This window comes from Vombatus ursinus, unplaced genomic scaffold (genome assembly GCF_900497805.2).
Source record: "Vombatus ursinus unplaced genomic scaffold, bare-nosed wombat genome assembly UNPS02014807.1, whole genome shotgun sequence".
Taxonomy (NCBI): domain Eukaryota; kingdom Metazoa; phylum Chordata; class Mammalia; order Diprotodontia; family Vombatidae; genus Vombatus; species Vombatus ursinus.
Window position 1 is genome coordinate 7,180,000 of NW_020954585.1, and position 22,961 is coordinate 7,202,960.

General features: G+C 35.7%; 1 pseudogene; it reads right to left on the minus strand.

Moving 5' to 3' along the window:
* Positions 1–443: 443 nt before the first annotated feature.
* Positions 444–22,264, minus strand: LOC114052400 (annotated as a pseudogene).
* Between the last annotated feature and the right edge of the window lie 697 nt (positions 22,265–22,961).

Genomic DNA, 22,961 nt, shown 5'->3' on the forward strand with positions numbered 1-22,961 from the left:
GTTCTTACTTCCTCAGTAGTGTGTTCTGATTCTCAAGACCTCTACATTTAAAAACAGAGAACATACTAGAAACTCTGGAGAAACTGGTCATCACAATTTAATACCTTCCACCTATCCTTTTCTTGTGAAATTTAGGTTTGGCATTAGGAAAGAAATATTGGATGGCCTTTATTGGCATCGACTGATAGCATAAAGGAAACATTTTTCATACTCTGTATTCATCTTAAGAAGTTGTTTGGAGGGATGAGGGTTAATTTCTGCACACACAAGTGGATTGCAATCATTAGCTTATGATTTGTGTAGTTACAGTTTATTAGCTGTATTAGATACACATAGCTCATGAGATAAAGTACTCTACAAACCTTAGAGGATTGTATAAATAAAACTATTATATTTTGTTCATTTGTGTTCATTTAAAAGAAGACACAAAAACACTTTAGCAATAAGAGAGTATTACATTACCTGATAAACTTTATTCAGTAGGGCAAGGTAGCTATTTTAACATAGTGCTTAAGAAGATATGTCATAGAAGATGCATTGAATTTCCAATGTGAATAAGAATTCTTCCCCAGCTCTCACCCCAACCCAAACACATTTATTTGAAAAATTAACATTCCAACTTAGCTAATTTTATTACAGTCTGGGCACAATAACTAAAATGGAGTCATTCTATTATAATAAATCACAAAATGGGAATTAATTTTCAAAATAAGTTCATTTACTAATCAAAGTTTCAAATCTTTTTATTTTTGCTTATTTCCATTTCTTTTTTGACTTATACTGCAGAAAATAGATGCATTCTTTCATAGCTATGGACATTCTGTCAAATATATATCATATTCTTCCACTTTTTCCCTATCCTCTCAGAATCAATCCAAGGAATATGGAAATACAAACACAAGAGGAAAAAAAACGCTGGAAAGCAGGAAAAAGATGAACTGGCATACAAAAGGGGAAAGCATCAAGAAAAGGGAACAGGAAAAACAACACGGAGGAGCAAAAAGATATGAGATTTATAACTATGCAGTTGCCCTGCTAGTTTAGTGACACTAAAAGAGCCACTACACAAAAGTAAAACTTCCCCTAAATAATTTTAGTGCAGAAGGCAAGACTATATCCTTCTTTTAGTAAGTACTGTTAGTATTCAACACTTTAATATTTATGGTGCATCACATAAAAACCTAACATCAACTTTTGCATAAATCAAAATGAAGCAATGTCAAAATATAACAGCAAATCAGAAGGAAACAAATCTAGGATTTTTACAAAATAGAAAAAGCAAGTATAATAATTAAATGGACTTTAGGTTCACACAATGAGAGCTTTTGTTGCAAATTTTAAAAAACTGAAGTCATATAAGCAGGATGCTTCAAAACTTTAATTCATAAACAAAGACAGATTATTCTATGTTTCATAAAATGTTTATTTTGGATGGTAACACAGTATATATCATGCAACAGCTCAGTTAAAAAAAAGTCATTAAAGAATATAAAGAATGATAATTGGTGCTGTCAATTTAAAAACACAACTGTAAATCATAACTAATCCCCCAAAAGTGACATCAAATGAACCTGAGCATGGACATTACTTGTAAAAGTATTCGTTTTGGAATACTTGTTGGTTTTTGCTTTTTATAAACATGGAGAGCATTTAAATTGGGCTGTTTATGGATTACTGTAATCAACAACTTACAGTCCATTTTGTAGAGGTGCAATCATAAACTTTAGGAGGATTCTATATTCAATGTAATTAATATGCCTCCTATCGCAACCCACCAAATGAACAACAGAAATATGTATCACAAACCAAATAATTAAAAACCAATGCCCATTTAAATCTAGAGTCTGAATATTCTTTTCTCATCAAAACAGCCTTCCAATTGAAATTTAATATGGGTAGAGGGCAAGTGCCTTTGATGGCCCCAACACCAGATTGTTCTTTCTAGTCACAATTTAATTTTTTTCTTGTAATGAAAAATATAGATCTAAAAGACAAATCATCCCTGTCAACTTTAAATGGTACAGCTGTGATTTCCAATGGTTATTCTGCATCAGATGGTAATAGATACTGAACATAACACTTCATACTTCCCATGTTTGTGTCTCAGACTTCAATTAACAAATATAATTCATCTCTTGGAAAAAAATAAATATAGTGGAATGCAAGTGGAATTGAAGGAAAAATATATGATCTACCAACTGCCAAGTAGCACAATTTCATTGTAGACACAAAGTTAGCAATTTCAAAGAATTCTTGAAAATAAAAAAGTTTGCACTTATTCCTGGTCGTAAACAACCTCACAAAAACCTCACTTTTGGTACTACTCTAATTGAAACTACACACTGAATTTATTAATACAGCATTAAGTTTCTTTATGTAAAAAAATCTTTGTACATAGTAATAAAAAAAAGATAAGGCAAGATGCATAAAACAGAAATCCGCTGGTTTACTTTCCTCTGTGTTCTTACAGAGCCGCTGATGACTATCTGCAATAAAAAAGTTGAGTTTCTGATTTTCTGTCTCAAGCATCTTATGCCTTTATTTGTGATAAGAATTCTGTCCAAACATCCTGAAGGACAGATGCTGGCGATGGTCTTTGGCACTTACGCTGGCAAACTGAGCTTCTTTCCCTTGAGTACTGGGAAAAGAGAGAAAAAAATAAGAAAATGTCACAGTATTGAGATGATATGGTTCTCTAATTTTATCTCTCTTCTCATCCCTAAACATTTGAGAATGTATCACATAATGATTATACCCAATACAGCATAAGGAAGAAAAATAGGCCTATTACAAGTGAGAAGTGGAGTCAATTAACTATGCACTTCTGAATATGAAACAGGAACTAAAAGCTACTTAGCTATACATTGACTCTAACAGTCAGAAATGTCTAAGTTCAAGACACTCTAATCTTGTCACTTGCTCTTTTCTGATCATAAATCTGAACTTTCACAAAGATTAGAATCTTATTTAAAATAATTTAAAATTGACAGATTCACCAAAAATGATCTTTTTCTCTTTCAGACTAGTCCAAAATTAGTTTCAAACTATCCAACTTTATGAGTTTACACAACATTCAAAGAGAGTATCTGTTAGAGACATTGAACAGTCCTATTCCTAAGACAGAGAACCAAACCTGTGATCTCATTACTGAGGAGGAAACTGTCTCTACCAATTCAGATCAGCAAGTGCTTTGTGCATTATCATCTTAGAGGTGCCTCAGGTAGTAAGAGATTAAGTGACTTGAGAGGGTCACAAAATTAGTAGATTTTATTTATTTTTTTTGTTTTGTTTTGGTTTTTTTGTTTGTTTTTGTTTTAGGCATTTGGGGTTAAGTGACTTGCCCAGAGTCACACAGCTAGTAAGTGTCAAGTGTTTGGTCTGAGGCCGGATTTGAACTCAGGTCCTCCTGACTTCAGGGCCAGTGCTCTATCCACTGCGCCACCTAGCTGCCCTAAAATTAGTAGATTTTAGAGGTGGCACTTGAACCCAGGTTTTCCCAAGAGGATGATTCTCTATCCATTATGTCATCCATAAGCTAAAGCTCATTCGCTCAGAATGCATTTATAAGTGGGATTTAATACCAAGTATACGAGATGCCCCACAATTCTTACCTTTTGTAACGTACAAATAGAAGAAGTCACAATAGAGAATAGTCTGGACCACGCCAGCAACAACAGCTATGAGGTCAAAGAAACCCTCAAAATAGTAGCGCCAAATCCAATTAATTAGATACAAGGCACGGTATAGACCAAGGAAGAAAAGATAATGAGTAGTGATAGTCTCAGCTTCCCCAGTTTTGCTGATCATAAAGAGTTGTGGGAGGATGGCAACTGATTCAAGGTAGATGGAGAAGGTCCACAAGATCTGTAAAAATAAGTTAGCCAACTACAGTTACTAGACTAATTATCATCACAAAACAGCAAAGGTACCCATGCTCTATAAATTTCTGTCCCAAATGAAGAATTACAGTTGTCCAATTCCACTTCTTTAGTTGTGATTCCAGGCTAAACATTATATCTTCTTACATGAAACACACTAATTTTCTACACTTAATAGATCTGTGAGGGAGAGTCAGCCCTTTACATGGGCAATATGAAATCATTACTGGCTTCCCTTGTTCTTGATCATGTTACCTCCAAAAACTTCTCTCTCACAAAAACTTCTCTTTCTACAAAGATCAGCCCAGATTTTCTTTTTCTCACCTTGACAAGCCAATTTCATTATTATTTTTTTAATCTTTAAAATTAAAAAAAAACCTACAAGTTAAAAAAATTGGTATAATTCTCTTATATGAACTTTATGCACCAAAAATATGGTGCTTCATATACCTTGACAATCAAAAAGTTTTAATGATGTTCTTAAACTATTAATAGAATCAAAGTACCTATCAAAAAATGGAAGTATAACAATACAAAAAATTATAATGCTTTGAATAGTTAGGGGAAAAAATGTTACTTATAAGAGATATTCCCTATGGTGAACAATTTACAGAGCAATATTAGCATGCAGTAGTGTTTGCATTAAAGGATGCCATAAATTGTTGGTAAGAGATTGTGCCTTTCAAATAGCAACCAAGTGTGCACTGCACCACAATAGGTAGCATATGAATCAAGATAATAAGATTCTGTTTTTGTTCACATTATAAGGAAAAACAAGACAAACATACATTACAAAACAAAGTAATTTTTCTTCTTAAATCTTTGTTACAATGGAAGACTAGCTGGGTAGGAAATATACATTCTGAAATGAATGACATAAAAACAAAAGGCAGCAACTTAAAGAAAAAAAACAACATTCCTTTTACACTTGGACTCTGGATATAACATAATCTTATTCAACAACAGATTCTCACAAAGAGTGGTTTTAGTGAAAATATATTTATCGCCTTAAAAGCACCCTGTTCTCCTCAGCCCATCTTCCCTCCCTAGTCCTCCCCTCAAAGTCCCCAACAATCTCTTAACTAACCTCAAGTGGAGAGAAATCATGATTGACTAGAAATGACAACCCTCCAACAGGGACTACCAGAAACTCCACTCGGAATGTGTCGTGGTTTCCATCATACGTAGCCTTAAATTTCATGTAGATTAAGTACACAGTGGCATATGCACAAGCAATGTAGATAAGCTAATAAAACAGAAAGTAAAAATCAGAATGTAATTAATTTGTTTCCTAAGTCTCTCATCTCTTCCCTGCATAAAATATATGTGTAACTGAAAGAAATATATTTTTCATATCATTTGAAACTATAAAATATCAGGAAAAAATTTTAGATTGGATTCATGTTAAAAACAAGTTCATTCTTAAACAAGTAGAAAAGTATTTCTTGGTTTGCCCTTTTCTGGGTATGGCTTATTTAATTTACGTGTTAAACTTTACAATATTAAATAGTACCAATTAAGATATGTGTTGGTTGAACTCTGGACTTTCAAAATGATAAACCACTACTCTTTCTTGTGATGTGAATATTCATTTGGTTATACCATATCACATATGTGAATAGCTTGAAACAACTATTGTTGCAAGGTATGATTTCTGTACACATCCATACATCTATATAGTTGCCCACTTTCCTGAAAATTATATTATTTGCTTGTTCTCATATATGTGTATGTATACATAGACACACACACACACACACACACACACACACACACACACACACACACACACACACACACACACACACACACACCCCCAGATATCAGATATTTATCTATCCTCTGGAAAAGTTTATTCCTCAAAAGACTCCAAAGCAAAGATTGATTCACCAAGAAAACATTAGAGGAAGCTATTTTGTAACAATAACTAGACTCTCACATAATGAAACATTCAATCAATATAGCTACATATTAAGTTGTGTGTGTTAATTAATATTTAACATTACTTAAAAATAACTATTAGATCACATATTAAAGAACTATTAAGAGCAAGAAAACATTAACTTCTTGTGGCCTTAGCAGCTCTCCCCTTGGTTTACATATGTATTACTTTAAACAAGAATATATTAAATCTTCCTGTAATAAAATGTTCTGAGGTTTAAAAAAAAATTCTACTTCAAGTATTTAACTTCAAAATAAATTTAAAATTTTTTTAAATTCTAGAGGTCACCAACTCCCAGATTATTATAGGCTGAGATTATCTATATTAATATTTTGTTTTATATTGAAAAGCTATTTGGATCACAGAATAGTAAGAAAACAGGTATCTGTCTAATATTTTTTGGTTTGTTGTAATCTCCTGTTCATTGTGCAAGGCTGTCAGGAGGCAATGATGAAAATGATTTCCTCATTTATCTTTTAATTAATCTTCTTTCTGGCTGTAATGAAGTTTTTCTTCCCCTTTGCCCTATATATCTAAGTAGAGATTTAGAGAAAGGGAAGGAGGTAACTCTGATCAGTGAATTATCCCCCTAATAAAAGCAATCCCTCCTGGAAAGACCAAGATGTTAAGACTTTATTAAAGAATTATCTTCGATATTCCAACGGTCTGTTATTTTATCAGTGTAGGTGCTCCCTCTAGAGGGGATTGCACTTTCTCCATGACTTAGCAGATGGTCTTTCAAGAGCTGCTATGGTGAGGATGAACTTTTCTGAATTTACCTGGGTAGTTCTTGGACAAAAGACATACGTCCATTATTGGACCTTTACTTAGTCTTTTTTTTTTTTTCCTAGTCTGGTAGTACCTATTAGATCTTAGCTTTGTGAATAGCTAAATCTAGGATTTAGAGAATGTAGGATCACCTCCACATTACAATAAAAGCCTTATGTAAGAAATTTAGTGGACACAATTTTTAACATTCTTAAATACTAAGAACAAAGAACAAGTCTCTTTTACTTACAAATAAAATATATTCAAATTGGTTAAGCCAGGCAAAAATTTGACTATTCTGTGATTTAAAGTTGAGACACCATAGGCAGGACAGAACAACCAACCAATACTATTATATTAGGAAGTCATAAGGTGTGATAGAAAAAGTGCTGGACTTGGGAGTCAAGAAAAACCCTGGGTTTGAATCTTACCTCCAACTTTTACTGGTTGTGTGATCATTGGCAAGTCACTTTATCTCCCTAATTATTAGATGCCTCTTCTATAAAATGGGGATAATAATATGTGTAGTTCTTACCTCACAAGGTTATATTTATTAAAAAAGCCAATGTATGCAAAGCTTTCTGTAAACCTTGATGTGCAATATAAATGTTAACATTTGTTACCATTAGCCATTGTTACTGTTACTTTTTTGTACCATGGTGATTAAAATGGAACTACACTATCTATGGAACTATATGAGAATATATCTTGCATCCTGAGTAAAAACAAACATCTGACTGGAAGAGGCAGGCCAATAATGTTGTTATTTGGATGGAAATGTAAACCACTAATATAAGATTGCGAATTCTGGTATCTGGTAGATCTGCACACTCTTATTCTATTGAGTGATGGCAATTCCAAATGACTGAACATGAGAACATTAAACTCTTTAGTTATAAAGAACTATCTTTGGTTATCTGGAATTTCTAATGTAAGTTTATCAGGGTCACAACCTTTAGCAAATAGTAAAAAATGAAACTACCTCTTCCTTAATGTACCATTATCTACACAGCCTTAATTTTACTCTTCTGAATTCCTTGTATACCTTGGATGGGAATCAGGAAAATTCTAAATGAAACTAGTACTTCTGGCACAAAAATAATCTTATCTATATACATGTAAATTTGCAAAGAGTTTGTACTTAGAAAGCCAACTTGTTGGGACCCAACAAGTTTTTTTTTGGAAGGCTGACAATTAGGATTATATAACTTAGTGATTAAGAACTAACAAATTTCAGAAAATTAAAATTTATTTTACATATGCCTCAAATCTTGTGATGCTGAAGCTTGTTAGTCACATTTTGGGAAATGAGAAAATAGAACTAAACAAGAAAGTACATTCGAGATTCATAGGATCCAGTTATTCAACAAAGAAAATTTCAACTGAAGAAGAGGGAAGAAATTAGAATACAGTCTGCATACAGTAGCATAGTTTGAGAGTGCAAATAAATTCTGACTTCAATTCCTTGTTATATATCCCCTCCCTGGGTTCCTTAGACAATCTAATTTCCCTCTCTGAACAACAATAAAATGTGTAATAGCTCCTTTCCTTACCTAGAGGGGCAAAGCTGAAGCTTGAAAAGGTCTATAATCTTTTGAGAATTTGGAATAAAAGCTTAATGTACTTTAACTACTATCTATTTTCTTTGAAATAGAAATCAAATATCCCTAACAAGTGTATCAATTTCCAGGTATCCTTTGTCCTAGTCATGAAAGCACATCTAAGTGTGACAGCCTTATGCTTTGCAGCTTTTTACTAAACACACAGTGAATAATAGCACACAGTTTATAAAAGCATTTTCTTTACAACTATATTAGGTAGGCAACAGAATTAAACAAAAATACAAAAAAAAAAAAGAATTATGGTTGCAATAAGTATTGTTAATTGGCATGTTATACCTTCATAGATGTATTATACAGTGAAATAAATGAAGTGAAGAGATCCAGGTAACGAGTAGTGAAGACCAGTGCAAACAGAAGCTGGCTCTTCCCAGAAATACCTAAAGAAGCAGAAAGGAGTATTATTATAAGAATATAATATGCTTTAAAATAATCTGCAGGTAAAGTTGAGTTGGGTTCACATAAAAACAGAAAAGGAAAAAAAACTGAATTTATTAGTATTAAGTGACATTCCTGAGGATAAAAAGTATACAAAGTAATATGACTTAAAAAAAAAAAACCATACCAGAATATACACATATGTATATATGGGAGGAAGGAGAAGGGAATGAGCATTTATGCATAACCTACTCTGTGCCATGCACTGTGCTGAGCACTTTAAAACTATTACCTCACAACAACCCTATGAGGTAGTTGCTATTATTACCCCCATTTTACAGTTGAGGAAACTGAAGCAAACAGAGGTTAAGTGACTTGCTCAGGGTCACACAGTTATCTACATGAAGCCGATTTCAACTCAGGTCTCCCTGACTACAGGGCCAGTGCTTTATCCACTGTGTCACTTAGCTTGCCTTTGATATACAATCTCGAAATGAGAATCTGCTTCTTCAAACAAGTCAAAATAGAAAATGATATACTTATTTCAAATGATGCTTTCATTCTTAAGAATATTTTTGGATATTCTCTTCTGTATTGCTAGCAAATCTTGCTCCTTTAAAGCTAGAAATTATTTTCAGAAACAAGAACTCATTTAGAATTGTTTGGTAAATAAGGCAGACAATCAAGAAAAATTTAAAAAATGTGATGTGCTTATAAAATATAGTAAAATAAGTTTTATTATATGGCTTATAAATTAGTTCTTTAGGCACAGTGTGTCCCGCAGATATGCTAAAAGTGATAGCACTGTTGGAATAAGCATATTCCAAGAGGTGTGCTTATAAAATATAGTAAAGTTAGTTTTATTATATGGCTTACAAATTAGTTCTTAAGGCACACATAATGTGTCCCACAGATACACTAAAAGTGACAGCATTGTTGGAATAAGCATACCCCAAGGGTACCACCTTGAAAAAAAGGTTCTAATTTGTTTGTTCCCACCTCCATAACCCTAATGATCATCTATAGCCCTGCTGAGCTACAAAGATTGTCAGACACTGGAAACAGCAAGATATAAGTGATAGCCAGGTAAGTCAGAAAGGCAGCATTATACAGTGGGTAGGAAACAGACCTCAGAGTCAGGAAGACATGGGTTTACATTAGCCCTCTGACATATACTGGCTATGTGACCCTACTGGGCAAATCATTTAATCTCTTAGTACTCTAGGTAGCTCTCTAAGACTCTAAGTTGCAAAGCAGTTGTCCAGCTGCTTTGGTAGACAAGAGTTTCTCACTGGGAGTTCCTGACAGCAATGAAATGCCAGATCAAGTAAAAAGAAAAAAACAAAACAGTGTTATCTGAACTGAAGGGTGGTAGTTGTGCTAATTCCTTAAACTGCTTGCTAACCATATTTCATGATATGAAAATAATACATTCTGTATATTAGTGGTAACCTCAAACACAGCATGGTAGAAAGGAAAGAATGCTGGATCTGATATCAGGAAGCCCAAACATGAATGCCATCTCAAGCTTTCCGCTAGTTGTTTTGGTCATGGGCAAATCTCAGAACCTGTTTCCTTTTGCAAAATGGTGGCACCACCTACCAAAGAGAATTGTTGTGAGACCTTTACATACCTTGAGTGCTATGTAAATGTGAGTGATTAGCAATTCAAACAGTGTCATCTTTAGACACCTGTAATTTGACATTTATGTGACAAAGAAAATTTCATGTAGGATCCCAGCATAACTGCAACACAGCATTCAAATTGTCCTACTGTAGAGCATAATACTAGAGCTATCTCATTCACAAGGATCTATTTGAGAATCAGAACAGCAAACTTAGAAATCAAGTTCCACTCCTTTATTTTATAGAGAAAGAAACTAAAGCCTAGAAAGACTTGACTTGTACAGTCAATGACATAATTGTTTTTTTCTTTCCATGATATCACATTGTCTCTTTTCTCAAACCCCAGAAAATAAGTGAACTGGCAAATGTTGATTTTATCAGTGAGGAAAAGGAGATGTTTCACATAAACCCAGCCTATTACTTTCCTTCCTCCCTCCAAAGTGACTAAGATGTTGACCATTAGCTGAATGTATCAACTGATGGACAAATTATAGATAAAGAAAGGCCTGGGGAGCCAGAAAGAAAATGTTGCCTTCACCACATGATAAATGTTATTAACGTATGAAGCTGTGACATATATACAATAATATTATGTTCTAGTTTTTTCTCTATAATATATCCCAAGGTAGTCACATCTAAGTTTATTTTCTACATATTTGCCCTTCTTCTTCCTTCACCAAATACCTAATTTGGGTTTAGATACTCCATCACAAATATATCTATCTTCCCCGGACAATATTTACATAGTCTTAGTTAAAGGGCACTGTTAACAATTCTTTTGAATATCACTTCCTAGCTATAAAACCATTTTGTATATTGTCATTTTTTTTCAAAAGGGATTTAGAAATTGTTATTTTCTTCCTTGTTAGAAAAAAAATAATTACAATGATTGAGATTGAGAAATTTGAGATTGAGGAGAGAAGATAAAAAGTAACTAAACTGTTACTTTAGAGTCATAGGAGGACAAAGGAGAAAGCTAAAACTCCCTGTCCTATCCCCCAAAACATCAAATCATTGCTGTCCCTCAAACCTAGAACTGAATTCCACTCACTAAACTTTCTCAAGTGTTGAAATCCCTACCTTCTTCCTAGAGTCAACTCAGGTGATATATAAGCATTCCGTGCCATCCCTCTAGCTGAAAATATTTTTTTTCTCTTCAATTTCTCATTCAATAAGTGTTTTTAAAGCATTTACTTAAAGACATGGTGCTAGGCACTGGGGACACCAAGACAAAATGAAACATTACCCTCAGAAAGCTTACATTCTATTTGTGTAAACAACAAGTACCTAGAAAATTTAACTACAGAATAATCTGAGGGAGAGTATGTAACTATAATATGAAGGACAGTCTGTTAACAATTGAATTGAAAGCAAAGAACAAAATGAAAGTATTTGAGAGCAGGAGAAAAAGAAATGTAACATTTTCCACTCATTTACTTAAACAAAAATTAAATGTTCTATTAGAAACTTAAATATCAGCAACTATAGTTGCTTAATTATTTACATCTAAATTAATTGTAATGCAGAAAGTATCAAAACATTTGTTTTCAATTTCTCCCTCTCTCAGTTCTACTCATGACTTTGTTCATTCATTCTCCTTCATTTTTCCTGATATGATCAGTGTGTATTCCATTCTTCTAGTTTGGCTTTATTCACTTTGCATTATTTTATAAAGCTCTTTCCAGGTTTTGTTGTATTCTTCATACTTTGTCCAACTCAATTGCTTTATATGATTTCAGTACATCAGTGCACCTTGATTTATGGAACAATCCTCATATTGAAGGACAGGATATTTAAGTTTATTTCATTTTTTTTGCAACAATATACAATACCACGATGAAAATCTTTCAAGTTGGCCCTTTTTAAAGTTTATACTCTAATAATTCAGAGTATAATCCTAATAAAGGAATCAGTGAGCCAAACGGTATTATTTTTGTAAACTTTACTGTATGCTGCCAGACTGCTCTCCAGAAAGATTCTATAAGTTTCTAATTTAATTTTATCATTAAAAACAAGGAACATAGGATCGTATTCAACAACAATTCTAAAAACACACTTAAGTTCTCTGCTATGTCTATTTAATGAATAAAAAAGGAGGGGGAAAAAAGAGGGAAAAAGAGTTGAAAATCTTAGGCAGCACAGTTCTAACATAGTTGCTAATAACTACTCTTTGGGAAGGTAGGGGGAATCTCTAACTTAAAGGCAAGAAGTTTTCCAAGACTTGGCTATAAAAATGCTTTATTTCCTATTCAAATTTCTGAAGCATAAGCATTCTTGAAATCCTCTTTTTAGTTTTCAAATGAGAAAAACCCTAACTTCTTGCTCTACCAAATTGGGGTGGGGAGGGATGCCCAACATCATTTTCTAGAGAAAAAAGGTCAAATTATTTCATGGGTTAACAGCCTCATATTTTGTGTTTTTGCAACTATCAGCAGATACAGTACTGTTTCTGGGTATCAGGTGTTTGGAGAGTCAAATCTGGGCATGCTAATTTGAAATTCTCCAACCCCAACCCTATTTATCATTTGTGAAGTATAACTTAAGTAAAGATAGGTTGCCTTAATTTCTGAGCCAAAGAATTAATGAGAGGCCAGAGTAGAGCTCCGAGAAGAGGAGGAGAAGTAGCAGTGGTAGTAGTGATGATTTGACCTGAATTTGAGGATTTGACATGATGATTTGACATGAATGGGGAGAGGTGGACAGGTATCAGGCAATGTTCTCTAAGGAGCTAATAAAATTACAGAAAATCTCTGGTAGCTTTTTATACAGTATTATACTATTTTTCCTTTAGCACTTTGTTTGGACTTCTTCATCTGTCCAGAATGCTGACTGGCTGATGGCTAATGGTAGATTTTTCACCTCACAAAAAAAAGAGTACACCAGCAGACATGACAAGTACAGGACATAGCTGAGATTCTTTGGAAGGACACCAAAGAATCTCTGTAGGGAAGGAATGTGGCAGGTTAGAGTGGCTCCTAAAAAAAAAGTTAAAGCATTGTTTTCTGTCAATGAGACATGCCAGAGATATAAGCATATAATTTTATACAAACCATAAAAATTTAGTAGCTACATTTAAACTAAATTTATTCTCTACAATGTTTATATGAATTTTAAATTAATCAATTTTACATTTTAAAGGTGCAAGTACCTTGTCAAATCCAAATCAATCTTGAAACTTAAAATACCAATATTTTTCTATGGGGTTAAATCAAATTTAGCAAAAAATTTGCATTACAAAGTACAAGATAAGAGATTTGGTTATGGTGTATATTAAATTATCTTCCCAGTATTACTGGTGGAACATAAAATTATCATGTTCTTTAGAACATGAATAACATCCTTTATATAACACTAGGAAAACTAAGTTCCACAACAATACTTATTGAAACTCTAAATGCACATTGAAACATCTAAATGCACTAAGTACAGAAAATGTTTGCATTATTTATGAACCTATGGTATGTTGTAGAGGTAAAACTGATGATTCATTTAGCCTTGTGTGTTGGTAGTCTGAAAGCAACTTCAAAGGATATTATCCTTAGTACCTGTTAAAAAATAGATACTCTGCAAATTTCTGTTGATTGGGATGAAAATACCTAGAGAACTCATTACTCCAAAAAGAGAGAAAGTACTAAAGCCAGGGTAAAGAGTAAAAAGCAGGCCACCGGCCTAGGACTTAACACATAAGGGATAGTGGTGTTGGTGGTATACACACAGAACAAGGTACACCCAAAAAAAATTTTTTTTAAAATAAATGCCCATATTTTAATGCCATCGAATTCCACTCTTCAACATATAAATCCAGTTAAATGTGTGTCATGGGAAAGGTTCAAGGCTTCTGACAGACAATACACACAGGAAGGCACAATTCTCAAACTTTGCCTAGGGTATAAAAGTATCTTGTACTATTAAAAAAGTGATGAAAAAACCTTCAAATCCCTGTTATTAACCAAAACATAAGGTACTTTAAGTTTATTTTTTATAGGAAAATAAACACTTCAAAAATACAATGTGCCTCACTCTCAGATCTTAAGCATAAGAACTCTCATTTATAACAAATGGCATTGCAGATCCTTTCTTGAGTTAATTTAGCAACAATTACAGATGTTTGATCTCAAAAACTGAACCTTCAGAAAGGGAGAAGGAACCCACATCTATGGGGTGAGGTAAAGGCTATATAACAAAAGGACCAAAAACATATAAGAATATGTTTTTCTTCTAATTTAAAATAAATTCTCTTCTTTGAAAAGCTTACCTTTTTTATTTAGGATCATCTTACATGGGAGCCAATTTAGTATTTGCAGAACAAACCACCCTAGTTGCTAAGCAGTAATTAAGTGGGATTCTAATTAATTTTAGTATGACCCTTATCGGAAAGGTAATAACAGCTAGACAGCTAAAGTGAGCATCTGACTGACCTGTTAACTCACATACTATATAAACTAAAAGCTTACTATATAAACTAAAAGCAGTGTCCTTTATCAATGTTGAAAATGCTAATTAAGAGTAAAATATCCAGGGGATTATAAAAAGAAGCTATGGAGTACATGATAAAACCTTGTACTCCACAAATCTTCTGTGACTCTAAGTCTAACAGTAATAATTTCCATCAGGGGTGTTAAACTCAAATACAAAGAGATCCTTGCTGACAGCTGCATATTGACTTAGAGGACCACAAATTAACATTATTGATGTTGTATTGTATCATACATTTTAATCTGGTTCAGGCTGGACCCTCTAGTTCACAAAATGGCAGTTCAAGTTCCACAGCTACATTTTTACATACTTGATGATATTGTACAACGATGTGATGAAAACTATATTGGAAAATATATTGTTTCAGGACCAAGACATAAAAGACACCAAAAGCTTATGGACTACTCAGAAACCTCCTTCTTAAACAATATGAATACCATGCTCAAGAAGAGAAGGCACTGAACTAGGGAAGTACTGATCGTCACTCTCATTTTTAAAAGTTAGTTTGACTACAACTTAATAGACAGGAAATGACTGGTAATAGACTAATTCGGTGCTGTGAACGCAACCAATTTTAAAGAGGTCTAATTTCAAGATCTTTTCAAAGAGTGGTTGAATCCAAAAGAATGGAAAAGATAACCAACCAATGGCATTTTTACCCCCAAAATGGAGACTGAGAAACTGTCAATAACTATCAACTCATATATACCTACTTTCTCATCTTTATAAAATCTTAAAATCCAAACATGCATCAAGGGTATGCCTCTATGAATCCAATTTGATTGAATATGTAGAGGCAGGTGGCATAGTGGATAGAGAACTAAACTTAGAGTCAGGAAGATCTAATTTCAAATCTTAACACATACTAGCTGTACCAGCTGTGTGACCCTAGGCGAGTTACTCGACCTCTCTGTTTCTTCATCAGCAAAATGGAGAGCATCTACTTCAATGTTTTTGTGAGGATCAAAGGAGATAACATATGTAAAGCACTTTGTAAATCTTAAAACATCATATAAATAGAGCTATTATCTATCTATCTATCTATCTATCTATCTATCTATCTGTTTCTTAAGTGCCAACTACATTCTATATAGTGAGCTAGGATCCGGTAATACAAAGAAAAAAAAAACAGCATAGACCCTGCCTTCCTAAGGTACTTATAATGGGGAGAGGAAAAGGTTTAGGACATCGCATGCACAGAAGTATACTGCAAGGTAGATTATGTAAGGGAAAAAGAAGCATACAAAGTTCTCTAAGAAAATCTGCCAAGACTCTAAATCACTAAGAGAAATGCATATTAAAACTTCTCTAAAGTTTCACCTCACACCTGTCAAATTTTCAGATGATAAAAGATAGAAATAGTTAATCTTAGAGGGGCAGAAACAGAAGAATAAACCAAGACAATAGTATAAATAAGAAGTATCAGTTAAAAAAAAAAAAGCTTGTGCTTTCTCTACTATACCACATATCCTCCTTCAAATCTAGAGCTTCAGAGCACTACCTAATCCACCTAGAATTCAAAGTAAATTTTAACCAGAGAAATTTCATGTTTGATTATGAATTATCCCTCAACCACAGGCCAGAAAGGCACCTACAGCTATGCTCATCTAAATTGTTTTTTATGATGCGAACTTTTACACTGAGGTTGCTTGTGTGATCAAAATATTTGACAAAGTCTTTCATGCTAATCTTGTGAAGACCTGGAGAGATGTGTGTTAGACAAGAATACAAGTAGATTTGGAACTGGTTAAATGGCTGCACCCAAAGAGTAGTCATTCATTAAGAGCTTCATATCAACCTGCATGATTTTTAGAATACCAGAGGAATCATTCGTATTTGTCCTATGTAGTTTAACATTTTAATGAATGACTTAAAGACACTGATGGCAGGCATACTCATCTAATTTACAGAAAACACCAAATTAGGAGGGATTAGTAGACACTGCATGACAGTCAGGACCTAAAAAGATCTTGACTGGTTAGAACACTTGGATAAATCTAATAAGATGACAGGGATAAATGTAAATTCCTACGTTTTAGGTTCAAAAAAAGCAAATTCATAAGTACAAGATGAAGAAAGAATTGTCAGATAGTGATTTAACAAAGTGGCATGGATACAGAGCCAGTCTCAAAGCAATGAGGACCACTTTTTGAACACATACTTGCTGTATGGCAAGTCACTTCACTTTTCAGTACCCCTGGGCACAGGTGTTACAGTTTAGGTCTGGAACCAGATTAAAATGTAACTGGAAAGTGTTTAACCAAAATAAAAAAATACAACATAGGTAATGTTAACTTGTGATTTTTTAAATCAATATGAAACCTCCAGGGATCCTTTATTATAAATTGCTGAGAAAGTGCCAACCAATGTTATTAAGGGAATTTCCTCAAGGGGAAGGAGGTAAGCACTTTGATAATGAAATTAAAAGTCCAGTCTCCAGGCCAATCTAGATGTCTTGATGGCCTTCAAGTTCAATATGAGCTAAGGAAACTAATACAATCTTAGGTTATATTAAGAGTAAGTGCCTCTAGGACTAGGCAGGTGGTGGTCCTACCTGCTCAATCAGACCATATCTGGAATGATGAATTTAATTCTGAGCACCGCATTTTAGGAAAGATTTATAATAAGAGTCTAAGAAAGGACAGCCAGGATGTTGAAAGGCCTTAAGTTTATGTCACATGAGCATCTGCTGAAAGAACTGGGAATGTTTAGCTTAAGAAGAAACAGCCAATAAGGGGGAATGATAGCTGTTTTCAAGTATTTGAAGGGATGTTATAGGAAGGACAGAACAGACTTCTGCTTGGCCAGAAGGCAAAACTAGGAACAATGGGTAGAAGTTATAAATAAACAGTTCGAGGCTTCACTTAAGGAAAAGCTGCCTAATGATTAGTTATTCAAGAAAGGAATATGCTATCTTGGAAGCTAACTCCAAGTAACACTGGGGCATGTTCAAGCAAAAGCTGGGTGACCACTTGTGTGTGTTACACACAGACTTTTCTGTCCAGGTGTAAGTTGGACTAGATAGCCTCTGAGGTCCCATCCAGCTCTGATACTCTGTGAAATAGCACAAGACTCACAGACTGACTCATAACATTGTGCACTTCAACCCAGAGAAGCTCAGCTATCTTACAGAAAATAAAGAATGTCTCAATAATCTGTCACTAAATGAACACAGATTGATAAAACTGGTTAACATCACATAGACATTTCCTTCATTTCACTGACCTATGTTCATTTATTATTATTTTTTTAGGCAATTGGGGTTAAGTGACTTGCCCAGGGTCACACAGCTAGTAAGTATCAAGTGTTTGGTCTGAGGCCGGATTTGAACTCAGGTCGTCCTGACTTCAGGGCCAGTGCTCTGTCCACTGCGCCACCTAGCTGCCCCCCATGTTCATTTATTAAATGAAGCCTTCAACGCTAAATATTTAAATTCAACATTTTGAGATACTAAAAGTTTCTAAGTGATGAACTTTTGTTCCAGTTTTTAATATAGCAATAATAGGCACACATACACACACACAAAAAGTTAAGCAAAAAGTCTTTAAAACAACCTGGTTTTGATTAAACAGACCAGAAAAACAAGATACCAAGAGTTGGATTGTTTATGCAAGAAAAATGCAAAATGGTTTACTTTACTCTAACATTTGTGAAAATAGTGATTCTGAAGCAACCAGAGAGCCCAGTCTATGCCAAGCACTGAACAGATACCAGAATTCCAACATGAGCCTGGACATCAGAACTTTCAAAAGAGAGAACCAAAACATATAACTGTCTTCTCTGAATTATCTGAGAAATATGCCTAAACAATTTTTAAACTTTCATATTAGGGGAGCAGCTAGGTGGCGCAGTGGACAGAGCTCCAGCCTTGAAGTCTGGAAGACCCGAGTTCAAATTTAACTTCAGACACTTGACACTTACTAGCTGTGTGACCCTGAGCAAGTCACTTAACCCCACTGCCTAGCCAAAAAGAAAAAAAAACTTTCATATTAGGATAACAGTAAATAGCAATTCAGCTCTTTGTTCATAAAGGAAACCATGTAACACAATCTGATATTTTTTAAAATTAACCAAGAAACTCACATTAAGGAACTAAAATGATCAGAAGACTAGGTTTCAAGTGTGAAAATCCCTATTACATCTTGAGTCTTCCAAAATGATTTATGATAGAAAGTAGATTAGTTCTGCACTAACACTGTATGTTATTTACTTGCAAAAACAGTCAAAAATATGTACCAAATACATTCACTTATTCTTTTCCCTTATGATTAATCTGGCAGCTGCTAAAATAAATGACATTTTCCTAAATTCTCTCAACCCTTTAAATTAAAACAATGAACATTGGGAAGAATGGGAAAAAACCTCTGAATCTTTTTTTTTTTTTTTGGCTAGACAATGGAGTTAAATGACTTGCCCATGGTCACACAGTTAGTGAGTGTTATGCGTCTGAGGCTGGATTTGAACTCAGGTGCTCCTGAATCCAGGACCGGTACTCTATCCACTGTGCCACCTACCTGCCTCTTGAATCTTTTAAACTAATACAAGGCTCCTTTAAAAACTGTAAAATAGCATCCGGTTTCCTATACCCTAAAATTCTTCTATACCTAAAGCTCCTTTACTATCTTTTAGTCTAACAAGAAAATTCACAAATAACACAAATAGGCCCCTCCTATTTATGAAATATACTTACTTCAAAGGCTTTTCTGTATTTTGGGAGGAAAATCTAAAGTTTGTGATAGTAAATCACAAGGGTCATATTTTCAAATTAAACAGAAGGCTAAATACATACTTTATGGGATCAACAAAAAATGAATTAAGTAAAACCTCTTATTTAAGGCCTAATGCTTAAGCTAACATTTTATGATGCATAAGGGGGTTATGCCAATGTATTAGTTTAAATATGAAGATTATGGATAACCAAATATTCTGGACAGCTGAAACCATGAAAACTTTTTTTTAATTTTAATCATACTGGATGGAAATCTTTCCAAAATGTATTACAGACTTGCAATAATTATGTTTGGAATATACCTAATATAGCAATCATTTCTTGGTAACTCAAGGTTTGTTGCAAATAAATACACACACACACACACACACACACACTGTGTTGCACTAAAATATCTGCTAATTACTGAGTTAAGTCTGTCTTTCCCTAAAAGGCCCCTAAGCACTGCAATTTTTCTTAGTTGTGTTTTCTGTCTTCCCCTTGTCAGTTGTCAATTATCACTGCCCTCAGTGGGCATGACTAGAGTAATTCTTTTTCCATTTTTAAAATGCTGCTTCTATTCTTCTGTGAGGCTAGAAATTAGATGAGTCTTATTAGAATTATCTGTAAGTGTAAGCGGTCTTTATTTGGTAGCTGTCGGAGCTCTCCTATGAGTAACATAGACAAATTTTTGTTCATGGACTCTGTAAAATCTATTTTGGTTAGTCACATACTTTTTTTTTTTTGGCCTATTCTGGTTCATGATTCTCTTTTATTTGTTGAAGATGCTCATAGCAGAATTTCAAATAAGTGAATTATTAGTGTATTTGTGGGGATTTAAGGGGAAATTGAGGTAAAGAGGCACTTAAAAACACTGTAGTCCTGTAGATCAATGTTAAAGTCCACCTTTCATTGCCTCAATGAAAATATCCACTACAATACTCAGGATACATCAATTTCTGAAAAAAATTGTACAGTATTTGTCAAAAGTTCAGTGACTCTTGATAACTATGTGTTTATAATTATGTGGTATATACTTTTGTTTTTAAAAGTATTTTTTAAATACAAAGGGCACTTCAGTTTCCAGGGCTGATAGAATTTCAAATTTCCTCTCATCTCAATTGGTATGGCAGGGAATAAGTCGTTCTAAAGAATTTCTTCACAAAATTTGCCAAGCTTAAGGGACTAGTCTAGAGATTTTTCCACTTAGCAAAATGAAAATGATACTAATAGAGCACTATGTACTACGAGTTAAATATAAAAAATGGCTTTAATAAAGTTAGTTATTAAATGAGGGTATATACAAAATCTGGTTTAATCCATAAACAGGATAGTAGCAAATTTACATAGGGTCAGTTCACCCCCACCCACATAAGCTAATTGGGTATTTTTACACATGATCTTCAAGCTTTATCCACAGAAGTTCTGAAACTGAGTTTATTAGTTTTTATCTTTACCCAAAAGGTAAATACTAAGTCCTTGAAACCAGCAGGGACACCGATATCATGACCTCTTCCAGCAGCATCCAGTGATTGCTACTGAATCCACCACACCTTCAAATAGCTGCCACGTCAGAAGGAGCCAGGAAATGCAATCGAGTACCCATCCTTGCAACGTGATTCATTGATTCACAATTTTCAAACCCAAATACTTAAAACCTCTCCAACTCTGAATCCTTCCACACGAAAATCTCCATCCGTTAACTTGCACAAAGCAAACACATGAACATTTACGGGGGGGAAGTCACGGAGGCTTGATATCCGAAGTTTCAACTAATCAAACAGGCAAAGGCCTGCAAAATGCAGGAGCAGCTATATCTCTAACTTCACTTCTAGAACTCTGAACACATTATCTGAGCTTAATTGAGCGCCTGGACATCTATCTACACATTCTGCAAAAAGTTTAGCCCACTTGTAAGGTGTGCAGAAGCCACTTTGGTGGAACAAATTCGCCAGTCCCATCTTTTCCTATGAAACTTCTCTCTATAATTTTCCCAGACCGGCTTCCCCTAACCCCCTCCGCCCGCGCCCCATCCCCCGGTCCTCGGCTCAGGAGAGACAGATGCATCAGGTTAAGGAGAGGTGGTGGGAGGACTACAGCCCCGAATCGGAAACTTTCTTTTCCCTTCGAGGAGCCCAGATTGCTAGATAGCCTAGGCTTTCCTGAATGTAACCCGAGCACCTAACCCAGGAATACACGAAACCTGGCCCTTCCGCACCCCGGCAGCCAAGCGGCCCTAAGCTGAGCCTGGCAGGGGAGAGAAGGTGGGGACAGCCCCGGGAGCTGCAAGGGAGGAGACAGCTCGGCCGGGGCTCGGGGGAGGACAGGGAGCCGGGGATGCCGTTCCGCGAGCAAGTGCGACGAGAGGCCACGTCTCCCCCTCGGCCCCGGGAAGGGGCAGGGGGGGTCTTCTGGGAGGGAGAAGTCGGCGGAGGTGAGACGGCCCGGGGGAGCTCCGCATCACCCAGCCGAGGGGGACGGAGCAGTGCAAGAGAGACCCGTGGAGCAAAGCACGAAGGAACCTATAACCGACCCGCCTGCAGCCCCCCACGCTACCCCCGGCGCGCCGGGAGGCCGCTCCCGGGCCCCCGGGGCCTCCCTCACCGGCGCAGGAGCGGGTCTTCCAGATCTTCAGCAGCAGGATGATGATGGCCGCCAGGTGGGACAGGTCCCCGGTCAGCCGGAAAATGTTCATGGCGGCGGCGGCAGGAGCGAGCAAAGCCGGGGGCGGGCTGCGAGCGAGCGCGGCGGCGGCGGCTGGCGGGACGGGGAAGCGACGCGGCGGCGGCGGCCGTTTAGGTGCTGCCCCTAAAGAAAGCGGCGAAAATGGCGAGATGAAGGAGCGACGTGGCCCGGGGACGTGGCCGAACAGCCAGCGCCGCGCCCAGTGTAGTCTGGGAAAGGAGAGCCGACCCCCCCCCCGCCTGCGGGCCACGCCCCCTGCCGCCAAGGCCACGCCCCTTAAAGGGCACTATTCCACGAGAGTGCGCTTGCGCCGCGAGAGCATCCTGCTTCTCCCTGGGGTTTGTCCCAGACTGCCAACGCTCTTAGGAGGATTTTTAACTCCCTGCGTTGTGTCATCCCTTAGGTTTTGTGGCAGAGCAGCGCAGGAAATCTGATATGATTCGGCTTAGAAATGGGGAGAAATTAGCCAAGGGCTTTCTCGCTTGTATTCTATGATGCTGTGGAAGGAATCTTAAAAGATGTTTATTCTGTACTAAATTGTAAACTCCCCGAGGGCAAGGAACGTCTCAGCCCGTCACCGCGCCTTTTACAATAATCAGCACAGGGCAGGCACTTAAAATATTTTTTTGGCTTACAAGAAAGTTCTTTGAAAGCCTAAACGAGCTTAGAAGAAGTAATATTGGCGTTGGTAGGAATAGCTGGCATGAAAACACATATATAATTGATTTATTGCTTGCCTTCTCAATGGGTAGGGAGGGTCTGGACAGGAAGGGAGAGAATTTGGAATTCAAAAGTTAAAAATCAATGTTAAAGTTTAAAAAAATAAAATTTTTAAAAATTTAAAAAAATAAAATACAAACAATATTCATTTTAAAAAGAAGC